Below are 18,782 nucleotides of genomic sequence, written 5' to 3' on the forward strand. Positions count from 1 at the left end.
CTGCCTGAACACCGCTGGCTGCCCAGAGCGTGGAAACGGCCACAAAGGCCCACGCGCAAGCCACTGTCTGCGGGGGAGAAACAATGGACGCAGGGCGGAGGTGAACAGGCTGAAAAGCCAGCTAGAAGGGCTAGATTCTGATCTCTCCTTTCACAGTGGGCGCGCCTGTGAGTTAGAGAGAGAGGGTGAGTTAGGTGAGCGAGTAAGTGAGGTGAGGTGAGGTCAGTGAGCGAGCCTTTAAGAACAGTCATCATCATCACCATCAGCCTGACTACGCCCACTGCAGGGCCTCTCCCATGCATGTCCAATTAACCCTGTCCTTCGCCAGTTGCGGCCATCGTATACCCGCAGACTTCTTAATCTCATCTATCTACCTAACTTTCTGCCGCCCCGGGCCCTGCTACGTTTGCCTTCTCTTAGGAACAGCATGCGTACTTGAACCCTGGCCGGTAGTACATGTCGAACTTCCTGGGACAAAAATTTTGAAAACTGGATAATTGTAAGACACTCTTATGGAGATTTTGAAGGCACTGGTCAATTCTTCTGATATTCAGCAAAATCTTTTTCGTTAAGTGTTTCCATCGATCACATCAAGCAGTTAAGGCTGGCATAGAAAACCAACGAGGAACGCTTTTGACGATAGCAAAAATGTTAATAGAAAAAAATGTAACACTACCGCCGGATGATCTGCGGATATATTGACTGTTATAGTGAAATCTTATACTGCATGAAAAAATTGCGTTCATAAACGATCTCCCGCTCAAAAATGTGTTTGTCCAGAATTGTTGGGTACGACATCATGCGGCCATCCACTTTCCTTATAGTGTGTTCTACAAATAACGTCTAAGGGGCAATAAATACAGCGAGACTGCCCGTGGAGGGGATTAGGTGCACGAGTTTTTGCCGAGAAGCAGCATATACAGCCTCAAAAAGAAAACGCTGTAAGATAGCTGAACCTGTTAGAAACAGCGCAAAGAAGACGAGGACGACGAAAAGGAACACGTATATAGACAAGACGAGCGCTGACTGCCGACTCATTGGTTTCGCTAAAAGGAAATATATTATAGGTGCAACCATTACCCGTGCACAACATCGATCACGCGAATAAGCGATGACCCTATATTTTCTCCACACAGTCACTGCTTATTAATAGCACACGCCACTGTTATACAGAACCACTACGCGGAACCTGGGCCTCTGACACGCCTGCCAACAAAAAGAGGAGCAAGCCACAAAGCAGCACCAGTAACGCAGCCATAGTTCATCCCAACAGGAACGCAGACACCCCAGTACCACTGTATGCGACTTCTGTCACGTTTCGCAAATAACTGGCACCTGCATCGCGCGAAAAACATGAAGGAAAGAACAAGGCGGGTCCCTGCAGCCCGGTATATATCGACAGAGACCCCTTGTACGGCTACTGTGCGCGCTATCTTGGCCCATGGCCAGAAACTCAGTTTGCCTACCGGGCAACAATGGCTGCGATTCACAGATGCGGCTCCGGAGAAACGGACCAGACTGGCATGTTCTCCACGGCACATCTCAGGGCACTTAAAAGACTAGCTAAGGATGCATTCTCGACAGCAGGAAAACGAACGGAAGGGCAAGACCGCAGAGAGCGGCCCACACAGTGCAATGTGGCGTGCCTCGTCTCTGCCTCTCTTTAGCGCATTTTGTTTTTCTTGTTTGTTGCACGTGTCGAGAAGCAAACAAAAAAGAAAACCAGCAGCGAATGCTTACGCCAACGGAAGCTACGCCTTTCCGTCCAAATGACACGACCGCGCTTCCTTTTCCTGACCAACTGAGCTACCGCGTTTCTCCCCACAAACTTTTCCACTCCGCTTGCCCGCGACCACAGGCGACAGACAGACAGGCACCGGCGTGAAATAAGAAAAAAGGCAAGAAAAATACAAAAAAAAGAGTCCGAAGTATACGTGTTCGAAGGGGAAGTGCAGCATCTAGGCCAGCGCACCGGGCAGCTCGCGGTCGCAAGCAACAATTTTAGATAACCCTCCAGAACCGAAGAGCGATGGACAGGACATGGGTGAGTCAAGCAATAAACAAAATGGCGGCGAGAGCGTCGGCTTCTCTGGCGGGCGTTCAAGTGGATGTACACAAGACGAGTTTACTACAGGGCCCGGTCTCGGAGAAAGGGGTCTTGGCTGCCAGCCCGCCGAGCGGACGAAGAGCGAAGCCTGTTGTGCGGCGGTTCCGGCGACAAGGAAGAAAGAGAGTGGGGGGAAGCGGCTGCCTCAGTCTGGGCGTACACACGCTGCACGAGCAGGCCGCCGTACAAGCACCTCTCGGTAGGAGGAACGCGGCATGCCCACTCGAGACAGGAGGGTCACGAGCGTGCTCGAAGAGGCCAACCGCCAGCTGCCCGGTGCCGCCGCGAGGCTGGGCGAGCGCCAGAGTGCCGGCGCCGTCGAGGGTGCACGTTCCTATGTAGTTTAATCCGTTTGACGCGCGTGGCGGCCGGCACACGAGGAACGGACGAGACGGGAACGGGGGCAGCGATTGATCTCTATAGGAAACAGGGTGCTGTAGAACACGGTCTCAAGCCGCCACAGGAAATGGTGGAACATTATATATATATATATATATATATATATATATATATATATATATATATATATATATATATATATATATATATATATATAAAAAAAATCCCCTGTGCCCCTTGGTTTCTGTGGCTGTTGGCTTCTGTCATATATATATATATATATATATATATATATATATATATATATATATATATATATGACAGAAGCCAAAAGCCACAGAAACCAAGGGGCACAGGGTATTTTTTTAAATTTATTTATTTTGTGCTGTTGACCAATTTAGAATATTACAGAATATAATATCGCTTAAAGCTAATTCATTAGAAAAGCAGAAGAAAAAACAACCACATGCCGCCGGTGGGATCCGAACCCACGACCTCCGAATATATATATATATATATATATAAAGTCACCAGAAATTGAAAAACATAAGATTTAATTCACGACGTTTCGGCTGGAGGACCAGCCTTTTTCGCGAGTGTATCACAGTATTTGAAACAAGCAGCTTTTATAGCATCCGCGAGGTACAGAAAAAAAGTGTAAAACGTTTTTACTTTTTTCTGTACCTCGCGGATGCTATAAAAGCTGCTTCTTTCAAATACTGTAATACACTCGAAAAAGGCTGGTCCTCCAGCCGAAACGTCGTGAATTAAATCTTGTTATGTTTTTCAATTTCTGGTCATTTTATCATGTCACGCATTTTATCATACCGCGCACTGACATCGCACAGTGCGCGGGCCTGCACAGCATTTCGCCTCCCACCTAAATGAGACCGCCGCTGCCGGGATCGAACCCGCGTCTTTCGGGTCAGCAGCCGAGCGCCACAACCACTGATCCACCACAGTTTCTTCACAATCGCGGGGAAGGGAAGAAGTGTCACACGTGAAGGGCAACGCCCTGGGGGATAAGTTGGTGCCTGCAAGGAAGTCTCTCGGGACGCGTACACAGCGTGACCCACGGCGAATCGGATTCGTTCTGCAGTCTCGACAGGAAGACCGACGAGCCTGTTCGCCTGCAGCAGGTAAGTTCGTTACGTGGAAAATACCGCCAAAATCAACCGCAAAAGAGAAGGAGGTCGTCCAGAACAAAGGACGCAGGCGAAGACGCTCGCCCTGACTTCTGAATGTGCCAGCCAGTACGCTTTGCGCCAATTTCCTTCAGTAACACCATGCACCAAACTAGCCCCAAAACAAGAAGTTTAACGGCAAAGGCTGCAGATGCGTCGAGGCTGTGCTCGCGTCCCCAGAACGGTCAAGGAAGACGGGTGAGCCGGTAGGATATTCAAATTCGCCATATACGGCAATGTGCTGGTGAAGAACGTCAGGTGCCAGCGGAATCGGTTCGCAGGGTTTAGCATGGACACATAGAACGCCCTTGCGCAAGCCGGCGTTCAGAGCTGCAGCCCCGGCATTACATCACTTGAGTAAAGCGGGGATTGTGGCCTTCGCGACGACTTACGCCCAGCGACGCGTAGCTCGTACCTTGGGCGTGTGTGTCCTCGTTCTTGGTCTAAACATTCCGCACACGTCCTTGCAGTTAGCGATTCCCCCGGGGCAAGTCTTCGTTGCTGATTTTTTAATAAAAAGAATGCTGCGAAAGTAATCTTCATCATCATCATCAGCAGCCTGACTACTCCCACTGCAGGACAAAGTCCTCTCCCATGTCTCTCCAATTAAACCTGTCCTTTGCCAGTTGCGGCCACCGTATCCCCGCAAAATAATCTCATCCGCCCACCTAAATTTCTGCCGCCTCTGCTATGCTTGCCTTCTCTTGGATTCCCCTCCGTTACCCTTAAGGACCAGCGGTTATCTTGCCTTCGCATTACATGCCCTGCCCAAGCCCATTTCCTCCTCTTGATTTCTACTAGGATGTCATTAATCCGCGTTTATTCCCTCACGCACTCGGCCCGCTTCCGATATCTTAAAGGGACTATGAAACAAATTTATTGAGATTATGTAAAGATAGGCAATCCATCACTCGTCACTCCAGCGCAAGAATTTTTGAGCTAGCATCAATAACAACGAAGTTATAGGCGATTAAAAATCACCCTCCTCCTCTCCCCCCTCAACTCGTACGCGCGGGGCACCATAAAAGAATAAAGAAAACAGCTCCGGGACTGGGCTCCGCCCATGAAAACGTCATTCGCTGACGTTCGGTTTACAACTTCCGGTTGTCGCACTCGCGAGGAGCAGCGTGCGTCGGCAGCGTCTCTCCGGTCTCGGCGCTTTCTTGGATTGCGGCGCGCGTCGGGTTTCTTTGCTAGTTGGCAGAATGGACCCGGACCTGTTCCCGGCTCACACAGTGTTTTATTTTTTTGTGCGCTGGTTCGGCCGTCACACCGATGCTGCCAAGTCTTGGTGTGAAACACCGTGCATATACTGAGCCTAGCTCTCGAATGATGTTGGACACCCGGCTGCGGGATCGCAAAATCGCGCCGCCCGACTTAGAACACAAGGAACATACGGTATTACGGTCGTAAAACGGACGGGAGAGTCAAAGAAGGTCGGGACCGAGTCTGCATGTCGAAGCAGCAGCCGAATGTGAACAGCAGCAGTACGTGGCCGTCAGGCCAAGGCCCTCCGCGACAGCTAACGCTTCGAATTCGTCCTGTGCCCTAAGTAAATGCGGCACCTTTCTTTAAGTTCTCGTAGATAAAATTGTCTTCCATCGCAGATCATATCGTGTAAACGTCCATACCGATCGCTGTAAGCTGGAAACTCACCTTCCCGGCGGGAAGAAACAGTGTCGGCAGCGACTTCGGTCGAAGGTTCAGCTGCTTGACATTCATGCCTGACTATCGAACGAGCGCTGGGTTATAGTAGTAAGCGTCAGGTGCGAAGTGTCGACCGCAAACGCGGAGTCTTCGGCGTGCGTGCGACGCTGGCAGTCCTATGCGCTCCATCCAGGCTGCTCGCTCACGCACGTCTCTAGGAGTAACATGCCTGAGTTCAACACCTCGCCAGTCACTGGGTTTGCAGCCGACGACACAGCAAGGCGTATTCATCTTGAGCGGTCGAAAAAGGCACTGCTAGTGGCTCCCGAACTCGCGACAGAAAGAGGCGGCAGAGGTAAATTAAAACCATATGCGCGAAGGCAATGCCCTCGCTCGCGCTTGCCCCAGGGGGTCGCGCGGCAGTGGCGGCAGCTCGAGCAGACGATTTTCACCGCTACCGGAAGTGTGCCCGTGACGTCGAAGCTGCGGCGGCTCTAGCGAATGAGAGCGTGTGGTGGCCTGCCGACGTCATGGGACTAGTGACGTCTATCTTCCCGGTTTTGGTTTCAGAATTGCTCCCTACGAAGACACCAAGCGGCCCGCGAATTTTAAAAAACACGGTTTTTAAAAATTCATAATAAATTGCCGGCTGAGTTCCGAAGACTCATACTTGGTGTCAATGCTTCTGAGCATCACTTCTAACATTTGCAAGCGGCTTTTAATTCTTTTCATGGTCCCTTTAACATTATACCTATTATTTTTCTTTCTATAGCTCGCTGCGTTGAACTTAACTTAAGCTGAACCCTCTATGATAGCCTCCAAGTTTCTGCCCCATAGGTGAGTACCGGTAAGATACAGCTGTTGTAGACATTTCTCTTGAGGGATACTGGTAAACTGCCAATCATGATCCGAGAGAACCTGCTATATTCGCTCCACCCCATTCTTATTCTTCTAGTTATTTCCCTCTCATGATCCAGATCAGCGGTCACTACCTGCACTAAATAGGCATATTCTCTTACTACTTCCATCACCTCGCCACCAACTGCGAACTGCTGTTCCATTGCTAGACTGTTGAACATTACTATGGTTTTCTGCATGTTAGTTTTTAACCCACCGTTCTGCTCATCCTAACTCATTGATCATGCTTTGCAGTTCATGTCGTGAGTGACTTATCAAGGCAATGTAATCAGCGAATCGCAAATTACCTAGGCATTCTACATTAACTCTTATCGCCAACTGTTCCCATTTCAGGCCCCGGAATACCTCCTGTAAACAGGCGGTGAATAGCATTGGCGAGATCATGTCTCCCTGCCCGACACCATTCCTTACTGGAATTTTATTGCCGACTTTATGGACGACTATGGTAGCTGTCGAATCGTTAGAAATATCTTTCAATATTTTCACATAACACTCTTCTACACCCTGATTCCGCAACGCTTGCATGACAGCTGACGTTTCTACTGAGTGGAATGCTTTCTCGTAATCAATGAGCGCTGTATATAGGGGCTGGTTATATTCTGCGCATTTCTCTATCACCTGATTGATATCGTTATTATGGTATATTGTCGAGTATCCTTTACGAAAGCCTGCCTGACCATTTGGTTGATTGAAGTCTAGGGTTGTCCTGACTCTATTAGGGATTACCTTGGTAAATACCTTGTAGGCAACTGACAGTAAGCTAGTCGGTCTGTAATTTTTCCAAGTCGTTGACGTCTCCTTTCTTACGAATTAAGATAATGGTAGCGTTCTTCCAAGCTCCTGATACGCTCGAGGTCGCAAGGCATTGCGTATAGAGAGTGGCTAGTTTTTCTAGCACAGTCTCTCCTCCGTTCTTCAAGAAATCTGCTGTTACCAGATCCTCACCAGCTGCTTTCCCCCATTTCATTGCTCCCAAGGCTATCTTTACTTCCTCCTTCGTTACTGGCGGGATGCCCCACTGCTGTGCTCGACTGCCTCTCTCAGTAACGTAAAGAAGTCTCAAGGGTGCCTTAAATGTGCTGTTGCCTACAGACACGGCAACACCGCTCTGTACACTTAACCTCGGCAGTGCCGAATGTAATGCGAGAGAAACGCGCGCAAACGGTGCGCTGTGGGCAGCACGGAAGAACGGCGACTACTTGGCTTCGTCAGTGGCGCGCCTCGACGAAGGGGCCTCCCCGGAGGCGGCCTGGATTCTCTCTCTCTCTCTCTCTCTCCATGTCCTCTTGGTATTTTCCTTTTCCCCTTTCCTTCAGGTCGCGCGGTGTTAGAGATCAAGGAAAACGGGCAAAGAGACCGGCTGCTGCCCGGTCGCTCCGCTGCATCGCTCTTGAGCGCGAGGAGCTGTTAAAAGGAGGGAAAATAAAAACAAAAACGGCAGTCGACAACCACAGCGTGCGCGTGCCTCGGCGCGCGACCGGCTTCTGCCGGGACGCTGCGGCTCTACTTATAGCCGCGTTTACATGAATGCGACAGAGTCGACTCAGCCCAACTTTTTAGGGAAGTGCAAAAATTTTCATCGAGGAAGAGAGTACAGGACGAGTCACGCCTTTACATTCTCAAAACCTGTTCTTTCCCTCAAAAAGAAGACTGGAGTCGACTTCTGTCGCATTCATGTCAACGCAGCTTCTGTCTCGTGCGCCACTGGTGGTGGTGATGAAAACATTTCCAAGCAATGCAAAGGGGGCAAACCCTGCCTCCCCTTAAGTGGCACGAGGCAACCCTTACCGGGTTGCCCTTAAAGGGCAAAGGACAGTCCTTGGAGGCCTATCCGCTTCAAGGCGTCGGTAATTATCCGGCGCTGGTCAGCAGCAGCGGAGCTGGCCAGGAGAGTCTCCCAGTATGACTCCGCCGTGGTTGGTTGCCGGTACGACACGACGACGCTTTAGGACGGAATACGCGCGAAAGGGAAACACATATATCGTTGAAGCGCAACTGCAACCGCGAGCCTTGAACCTCGCTTCCTCTTTGATAGCACTTATCTACGGCGACGCAAGAAGGAATATAAAGTGTAAAGCTAAAGCTGAAACTGAGATAGCAGAGCTATCTCGCCGAGAAGATTAGCACGGCGCGAGTTAAACAGTTAAGATGCGCTTGAGTCAAACGAAAAGTGCAATGTGTCGCATTGAACAAGGTTTCGTAACGTTCCGCTGACCGGAAACCGAAGACCTTGATAGGCTGTCTGCGCGAAGCCTCCGGTGCTCAAATCGGGTAACTGCTTTCGCCCTTTCCGACGAAGCGGCGTGTTCGTTCGACTGATAACCCGTTCGGCACTGGTCCACCGCGGTGGTCTAGTGGTTATGGTGCTCGGCTGCTGACCCGAAAGACACGGGTTCGATCCCGGCCGCGGCGGTCGAATTTCGATGGAGGCTAAATTCAAGAGGCCCGTGTACTGTGCAGTATCAGCGGACGTTAAAGAATCCCAGGTGGTCTAAATTATCCGGAGCCCTCCACTACGGCGTCCCTCATCGCCTGAGCCGCTTTGGGACGTTAAACCCACACAAACCGAACCAAACTGCTTCAATGGCAAGGCGCACCCGCATGAGTCTGGAAGACCGTATATACTCTTCCCTTCCCACCATCACCATATTCCGAACTCCAGGAAGGAGTGATTAGATTTTCCGCAAAAGCCTACAATCACAAGTGGTCAGTTCATGTTTACGGACAGAAAGAAAAGCGAGCCAGGTAATGCACAACACAAATAGCCTGCATATATGTTAGGCTAGCATCGGCCGAAATTTTCTCCCATTCCACAAGCGAGTACGACATTTATAGCACAATCGCGAGCCTCTGCGTGCGTGCCTGCGTGCTCCTTCTACGTATAGTCTTTACACGTAAGTCCGTAAAAAGCATCTCACGAGTCACGACTGTGCCTGCGTATGCCCATGCATGTAAATACCGTCCGTGCCGGATTCGTTCCTGTCGTGTTGGGACGCTCCCCAGTGGTTACGTTTTTAATTTTAAATGACAAGAAGATCAAAATAATTCAATGCAACAAACTACTGGAACAAAAAAGAAAAAATGGCAAGCTTAGTTACACTGGGTAACAATAACTGAGCTGGCTTTGCAACTTTTCGAATGCTGGCAAGCTTGGCGATCTGTCTGCAGCGCTTTACGCTCACGCGGTGACCGGCCGAAGTTTTAACGCGCTTCTATGCCAACAGCCGCGGCGAGAGCTAAGGAAGTGCAAACTGTACAAGAGACAACAAAATAACTACACACAATAGGACCCCTCTTAGGAGGCTTGAACGATATTTGGCAGAAGTTTCCCAGCCTTCTACTCTGAAACCCAGAGATTATTTCGCGCGACTCCAGAACAACACTCAGAGGTCTGATGCGCGCGAAAAACACCGTTCCCCCGAAGTCTGTACAGCCACCAGACATAACAGCCATGAAATATATAGGGTCTCGTGAGTATGACATAAGGAACAAAAACTGGATTGACAGCGCGCGCACGCACGCACGCACGCACGCACGCGCACACGCACACACACACACGCCCGCGCTTGCACGTGCACACACGCGCGCGCGCGCACACACATATTTTCCACCGTCGACGGAAAACTACCCGTTGCGTGGGAACTGCCGGTGAAAAAAACTGACACGCCGAACATAGCCTCTGATTCAAAGTCGACGCCTTCGCCGCAGTTCCGTCTTCGAAGTCCAGACACAAAGAAAGAATCCTCTCTTGCTACACAGTTGAGCCAGCAGCATCACGTTTCCGCCGTCTCGCAGCAAGCAATTTCAAGGCGATAGCAGATACGCCTCTCGTTCCCCCGCACAGAGGGAACCGGGTTTCAACTTCCCAGTCTTGTTTTTATCACCGGAGCGCGCGTTCGACACAGCCGCGCGTCCGAAAAGCGAATGCGTTACACAAAGCAGAAAAGAAGAAGACAAATCGATAAGGAAATAACTGGAAAAAGAGTAAAAGAGACCAAACCGGTAGCTGAGGCGAGAAATGTGGAAAACGTGAGTCAGCGGCAAATTTTATTGCGTAAGGGTCGTCGTGGTCGTCGTCGTATTTCCGCCGCCCGAAGCAACAAATGTCCCGTGGTATTGAAACCGAAAGGAAATTGCCGCCGCGTGCATGCGTGCGTGTTCGCGCCGCTGGCGGAGACGACGAAAGGGCGGGGAAGAGGAATCAAAGGGGATTTTCTCTCAGCCTTGCGCTTCGGAGTTCGCGACTCAAGGGGGCGATTCGGAGCAAGAACTATAGATATTTTTTTCTGCATACATAGCAGGGTTTCACGCCCAAGTTCGCCCTCTTCACCGTAGCAACTCGATGAGATGGAAGCCGAATTTGATTCCTCCTTTCGTACGCTTTTTTTTTTGTTCCAACCGAGAGTGCAGCGTATACCATTTGCAAGGGAAACAACGTTCGTGGAGAAACGGAACGCCAGTGCACATGCGCTACGAAAATGGAAACGGATGTGCGGTGATTTAAGTTATGCGGACCAATGACATGCGCAGCAGGGCTAGAGACGGAGTATAAGCACTAGGAAACGCGGAATGTGATCCGATAAAGTTGCAACGTAATAGCGGCTGTTCAGATAAAGCAGCGCCGCTTTCGTCGGCTGCGGCTCCGTTTCACTGCAGCAGGTGGAAAATCGGAAACAAGCGATTTCTGAGAGCATTACTAGAAGCACGACTTGGCTGGCTCGCTTGAATTGATGTTTTTCAGGGCAACAGAGCCTCTAGAGGGCTGTCGTTACCTCAGCAGCCGTACAACATTCTCGTATTGTTACTACAAAGCACGCCACTAACGGAGGGGAGCTCTTACACCGCCCGGAACCGCCCAGAACCGCCGAAACCGAACTCCAGAGCCATGAAGTGGATAGCTACGTCAATGCATAAGCTGTATGCGCTAAGCAACCATCGACGTGTAGCTTTTACGAGACTTCCGGATGAAAAAAATTGTCAGGGTTATAACGTGCCTAACCAGATTGCAGTACGAAAGCAGGGACAGTATTCGTCGACGAAGACGGTGTGCGATGCACAGCGCGAGAGTGGGTACAAGTGAAGATGGAAACGTGCGAAGAAAATAAATGCACTTGGTCGGAAAACAGTGCATCTTTAAATGGTGCTTCTTTGAATAAAACTATCACAAGTTGAAAACTGGGGGACGCGATAGCGGTTTCTCTTGCCCATGCATATGCGGACAATGTTTCCTCTTTCACGATCATTATGTGAATGAAACAACGAAAAACATTTAAAGCCCACTTCAAACAAGCCGTACGAACGTGTCTGGGTGGCGTAGCGTGTCTAGAGGCCCAGTTTCCGATGCGCCGCTGGTGCGACTGGCGCCATCTATGGGAGCCTCTTGTAATCGACTAGTCCCAATTTTTCCGGCACGCCGACGGCAACGCCGACACTGACTTTACTGAGACACGGAACTTTTACACTTTCGCGTGAAAATATCGCATCGACGGTGCCCAGCAAAGAAAGTCACTTCAACGGAGTATACACCACCATTCCGCCCACGTAACCGGCGCAGCAGAGAATCGAAGAAAGGGACACCATAGTGAAGACGTCTCACGCCCCAGCGCCTGCGGCCGATCCAGTGACGCAACCGCTGCCTTCTTCGCCACGTGCGCGACCAAGCGGGTCCCGACAATTACTCCCCGCTCGCACGGTATATACACAGCGAAACGCGAAGCACGTAACGCGTCGCCGTCTTCCTGGGGAGCTCCACGAAGGACGACGCGGTGGCTAACCAGCCAAGGTCGGAAGCTGCCCGCCGGGCAAGCCACCGGGAAGTCTGGCGGCGCACGTCTGGTGACTCGCGTCCCGATTCATATAGCACGCCACGTTGCAGGTGGAGTTTCTACGTATAGCTGCCGCATGAACAGGACGCATTACGTCTAAACGCACGAACCTAGTGCTGTTCCGGCCTCGTCTCCTGCATACACATCAGGCACAAATGAGACCGATGGAGTAGTGTGGCAACAGAAGCGATGGGCCCCGAAATAGAAGAAATGTAATGAAGACTACTTACGTGCTTCGAATGCAACTCTTTTTTAATTATCTTCTTCTTTTCAATAAACAGGACGGTTTTATGCCCTATGGGTTGCTTGCTAGCCTCGCAGTCTGAGAGTACCGGTATCAATTCCCCGCACCTTCGAAAGAAATTCAGTTTTTCTTTGACATCACGGTGACGCCATCTTGCATTTTTTGGAATCGCTGCTGCTGGTGAACGCCGACGCCCGGTTTCGTTGCCGATGTGTCACATAATGCTTCGCATTAATTTTGGAACAAAACTACCCAATTATTTTATGAGCCCGGCTCAGAAGTGGCTCACCGGAACAAGTTACGAAACCTAACATCTGTCAAATGACTTAGTTTTGGTTTATTGGGGTTTAACGTCCCGAAGCAACTCAGGCTATGAGGGACGCCGTAGTGAAGGACTCCGGAAATTTCGACCACCTGGGGTTCTTTAACGTGTACTGACATCGCACAGCACATGGGCCTCTAGAATTTCGCCTTCATCGAAATTCAGCCGCCGCGGTCGGGATCGAACCCGCGTCTTTCGGGTCAGCAGCCGAGCGCCGTAAACCACTGAGCCACCGTGGCGGGGCCAAATGACAGTAGTTCGGCCCTCGATTCCCAATGTCACAGCCCAAGATGGCGGAAAACTCCCTCGACATTACGTTTCAGTCGGGCAACTGAAAATCCATTGCAGGAATATATTTCTCTAAATGTAGCTACACCTCACTGGCCGGGGACACGGGACCAGTCCCGGAGTGAACATTATGGAGCGAATTCTCTTAATGAAGGCAAATAAAAAATTTGAGAAAATGTAGTCTTTATTCCGAGCTTATAATTCTGGTACCACTTCCCTAACACATATGAGCCTTCCCGCGCGGCTAATTTCAGCGCTGTGTTTTAGGCCCCTTCCGAGAAAAAGGCACAAAAGTGTAAAGAAGAAAAATTAGAAATTGAAATAAAAATGTAAAACTTTTTCGTCAAATTTTAACCTTTCTCGCAAAGACAGCTTGCTGTGCGTCACATATTCCAAGTTCCAGGAACGCATAACTTTGATTGCACCATTGCCACAGCTATGAAATATTTTCTGATCACTATACTTACAAAGTCTCGCCCCACATTAAAACCAGGAGGATCCATTGTAACACAAATGAAGAAGTAATGCGTCGAGCTCCCTACAGAGTTTCCCGAAGTTCAATTTCCCCCTTGGAGAGGTGCGCCTATTGCAGCAGAGTTCGCCATTCCCCGACTCAATATCGTTCTCTTTCAAGCGCCTGCGAAGATTCTGGGTATTGCGCACCGATTGAGTGAACAAATAAACAGTCCACCTGACCTGCGCCATTTCAGACAGTAAACTGGCCTGCCAGCTTGCAAAAGAAAAAAAACAAGGTGGGGACACTTAAGTGGCATGCCCTTACAAAAAAAGTTTTAGATATTCTATAGAGTGTCTATAGACTTCTGTCTATAAAGTCTATAGACTGTCTATAGAGAAAAGTCTATAGGCAATACAATCTATAGATTTATGGCCATACACTTTTAGTAGACTTGTCTATGAACAGTCTATAGGCTATGAATACACAAAAAGCAATATCTATAGGAAGTCAATAGAGTCAATAAGAAGTCTATAGACTGTCTATAGACCATTTTTATAAGGGTGACGCGATAGCGTAGTGGGTTAATGCCCATATACGCAGAGTTGGTCATTCTCTACATTACATTCATGGATCCCTGGGAGTCCTCATAGCCCTTCCTGGCGCAGTGCTGCAGCGGTTAAGCGATGCGCCACTGCCCCGGGGATGGAAGGTGCTGCCAGAGGCAGGCCCTGTGCGACCCGGGTTGCTCTTCTCGTGCGATCAATCATTAATTTAACTGCCACCTGCCAGGGTGGGCAGGTTGTGATGCCGCCGCAAGGTCACGCGACTTAGGTGGCCCACCCGCTTGCTAGGTTGCTTCTGAGGGGATTTTTCGGGTATTTCTCGTTCGCGGTCCACGACACCGGATTTTGTGCGACACGAGATCCTTAAAATTGCACTGAAGAGGAATCTGAACTCGTCTTTTTGCCGCAGAACTAAATCTACACGTTCCGAGCATTCTTAGAAACTTCGACTTATTGCCCTGTGTGGCCGATTGCCCTAATTAAATCAAATTAACGTCCGGCTCCCGCCTTTCTTTTTTTAATTCCCCGCGTACGGTAGGAGGGGTCGACCAACAAACACATCGAGAGCCTTTCAGGCAGTCGCATGGCGACTTTGCTTTCGCTTTTATTTTGTTTCTTTTAGGTTTCCGTGAATAAATAGGTCTATTCAGAGACTACATAGCCGCAAATTAGGCCCACGGAAATAAAAATGCGCGCGGACTCTTTGCTTTCGCCGATCACTACGTATCACTCCGCCGATGACAGAGCGGCAAGCCGCCACGGGACTGGGTGAAAGGCACTCCACGCGTTGGTCGACTCCGCCCACCGTACGGGGAGAATTCAAAAAAAAAAAAAGGCAGAAGCCGGACGTTAATTCAATTTAATTAGGGAAATCGGCCACACAGGGCAATAAATCAAAGTTTCTAAGAATGCTCGGAACGTGTGGATTGAGTTCCCGCGGCAAAAAGACGAGTTCAGATTTCTCTTCACTGCACCTTTAAAATGCTATCGGATTGAAATGATCGCCACTGTGCCACTGCAATTAGCCCCACAGTCCTCACCTTAAGTAACAACGGAGAAGGAAGGGAAATCAACGGGGGAAGGAAAACGCGCTACAAGTAACGTCAAACCGTCAATCAGCTAGACCTTGACCCATTCATCGAAGAAAGCGCTTGCGTAACACACAACAAAGCAGCGGAGAGAAAGAGAGGGGCGATCCGTACGCGGCCCCGAAGAAAATGAATCGAAGGAAGGACAAGGTCGCCAACTACGAGTAGCAGCAGCCGCGCACAAAAGGCATCGGCTCCCATTCATTTTTTTTCACTGCGGCAACACAATGAGGAAGAAGGCGGCGGGGGAGGCCTATAAAACGCACGCACGGCGAAGTCGTAAATGGCGTCGCTATTATTCGCAGCTGTTTCTGCGCGCTGGCAATTACCCGTCAGCGGCTCCCTTTCGGCCTCACTTTTCTCGTGACAAGAGACGGACATAAGTGGGCAGAGGGGAGGAAGAAGATGAACGACGCTAATTATGCGCCCGACCGGCGGCCTTAACAAAGGTTGGGGGTGAAAATTAAAGAAAAAAAATGAAGGCCGCCGTCTCGTCACCGCCTTGGCTTTCGACTACCGTTGATGTCGCTGCTAGTAACGCGACGTTGACGTACGACGCCTCTATATGAATGCATAGTCCATGAGGCTTGTTTCTAATAGTTTCTAAACCGTGCAGTACAGCTCTATACGACCCTGGAAGTTTCCCTAAGTACAGTCTTTGTCAAAAGTAAACAGGCTGCATAGTTTGCTTCTCGTTTGTATAGTAGAGCCTTTACGGTTTTCCTTAATTAAGGTCGAAAAGTTCTTTGAAGGTGAGGACAGGGGTTCTTCTTACCATACAGAGATTTAGAGCTTGAAGGCTGGCATAATAGTTTTGAATATACGAGTGAGAAGCAAAACCATGCAGCCTGGTTACTTTTGACAAAGACTGTACATGGAGGTGGGTGCGGACTAGATCTTTTAACGAAGAGGCACCAGAAAAAATGCCGAACAACCTCGTTCGACCACGTGTGTTAACGAAGACCCGGATTTCTCACCTTCTAAAGATTTAGAACACATCGACATAGAGGGCAGCTGGCGGACTACAACACCACCAACACGGGCGGTAGCGCAAAACTTAAGGACAGGCAATTTAAACCATGTGTTGCTGCTCTAAAGCCTTACATTATAGCGTCCGCATACGTTATAGCGTCCGCATACGTTCTTATACAGGGTGTTTCACCTAAGACTTTCTGCAATTTTTAAAAATAAGCTATTTGAATTAGATGCGCGCTTTTTCTGGCATAGCATTGTCAGTGGTGTAGTACATCATAATTCAACTAAGACGTGCTAATTAGCAGGCTTGTTAACCAATATTTAATAGTTAACTTTTAAACTATTACCGTTGGGCTCCTTAATTATTGACAGGCATGCAGCCCACCGTAAGTAATGTCCATATCCGTTTTTAGAATTTCGAGAACGCGATTATCCTAGGCGCTGTGGCCCTACAAATTTTGGCTATTTCGACGAGTTACGTTCACTGGAGAGGTTGCTTTGCCTGCAAGCTTCTCAAACCGCATGTATTTTGGCGCGATGTAGGCGAAATTTGTTGGGCCACAGCGCCGAGGATAATCGCGTTCTCGTAATTCTAAAAACGGATATGGACATTACTTACGGTGGGCTGCATGCCTCTCAATAATTAAGGAGCCCAACGGTAATAGTTTAAAAGTTAACTATTAAATATTGGTTAACAAGCCTGCTAGTTAGCACGTATTAGTTGAATTATGATGTACACTGACAATGCTATGACAGAAAAAGCGCGCATCTAATTCAAATACCTTAATTTTAAAAATTGCAGAAAGTCTTAGGTGAAACACCCTGTATAGCCTACACATGGTAGCGCAACATGGGATACAAACTAGCTCGCAAAATATCTCTTCTTAGGTTTGGAATGCTGACGATGCACAAACGTGCCACATTCCATAGCCCAGAAAAAAAAAGAATAAAAACCTGCTGGGCTGTGCATCTTTTAAGAAAGATTACACATATGCAACGCGACAGCGATGGCACCACCGACGCAGTTCTTAAGCAAGCTGGGTCTCTTAGTTTTCTTTTCAGTTTCGATCCATTCGTCTGTTCTAATTTTTGCCGAATGATAACTCACGGGTATGTAGGCGCCGGAAACAGACTCTAATGTGCGCGCAGGAAAAGGAACACCTGCACCAAGTTTTCTTTCTGTCACTGTTTTTTCGGGCCGAGACACACTCCGTATCGTTAAACCTGTTTTACATGCAAGCGAAAACGCTCGCGACTTCGCTCTGGTCGCTCGAACCGCCGCAACAGTAGAAGGGTTTCCAAATATGAAATTTTTCTCCGCGACGACCCACTCAATCGCTCAATCGCTTGCACGTCAACCAGCCTTTATAGAGAAAGAAATAGTGGTGTGGGGAAACTATGGCGAAGAGAACAAGCCGTCGCAAGAGCAGGGGTGCACGAAGTATGCGCCAGGTTATCATGCAGTCTCTGTACACCAGACACATTACACGTCTTTGTTCGGTAACACGGCTCATTCGCCAAACATTCGCATTTTTCAACAGGTTAACGAGTGATTGTTCGGTTGCGATATACCGTATTGACGCTAATGTGTGCGTGTGTGCGTGCGTGTGTGTAAACTGCATGTATGACAACATTATACACACCTATAGCATTTTATTCTGTACGCAGTTACCACCGTTAAGTTCACATTAGCAGCTATAAACGCGTGCCACGGACCGGCAGAGCCCATAAAAGAAGCTTTGGTAGCACAATGAACCTAAATACGCCCACCCGCCGCAATGGCTCAGTGCCTTCGGCGTTAGGCTGCTGAGACCAAGGACGCGGGATCGTACCCCGGCCGCGGCGGCCACATTTCGACGGAGGCGTAACGCAAAACCGCCCGTCGTCCGCGCTATGTGACCGCAAGTTAAAGAACTGCAAGAGGGTCTACATAGAGACCTTTAGGAAAGAGGGACCCTATCGGTTAGGGGGATAAGTGAATAGCGCCAATGCGCATGTGCAGAACAATAACTCAAGGGGCGTTATTGTCCTGCGCACTAGCGCCCCGCTATTACCCCTTATAAAAATGGTCTATAGACTTTCTATAGACTTTTTATAGACTCTATAGACATCCTATAGACTTTTACTTTTGTCTGTAGACAGTCTATAGAAAATCTATAGACTAAAGTCTATAGCTGTCTCAATTTCCTTTTGTCCATAGACTGTCTATAGACTCTCTATAGACTAAAGTCTATAGCAGCCTCAATTTCCTTTAGTCTATAGACGGTCTATAGATTCTCTATAGACTTAAGTCTATAACTACCTCAATTTCCTTTTGTCTATAGACGGTCTATAGACTATCTATAGACTAAGGTCTATAGCTGTCTCAATTTCCTTTCGTCTATAGACGGTCTATAGACTCCCTATAGACTAAGGTCTATAGCTGTCTCAATTTCCTTTCGTCTATAGACGGTCTATAGACTCCCTATAGACTTAGGTCTATAACTACCTCAATTTCCTTTCGTCTATAGACAGTCTATAGACTCGCTATAACCTAAGGTCTATAGCTGCCTCAATTTCCATTTGTCTATAGACTCTCTATAGACTAAAGTCTATAATTGCTTCAATTTCCTTTTGTCTATAGACGGTCTATAGACTCGATATAGACTAAGGTCTATAGCTGTCACCATTTCCTTTTGTCTATAGACGGTCTATAGACTCTCTATAGACCAAGGTCTATAGTTGCCTCAATTTCTTTTTGTCTATAGACGTTCTATAGACTAAAGTCTATAGCTGGCTCAATTTTCTTTCGTCTATAGATGGTCTATAGACTGTCTATTGACTAA

This window comes from Amblyomma mixtum, chromosome 2 (assembly GCF_055824585.1).
Source record: "Amblyomma mixtum isolate Tamu chromosome 2, ASM5582458v1, whole genome shotgun sequence".
Lineage (NCBI taxonomy): Eukaryota > Metazoa > Arthropoda > Arachnida > Ixodida > Ixodidae > Amblyomma > Amblyomma mixtum.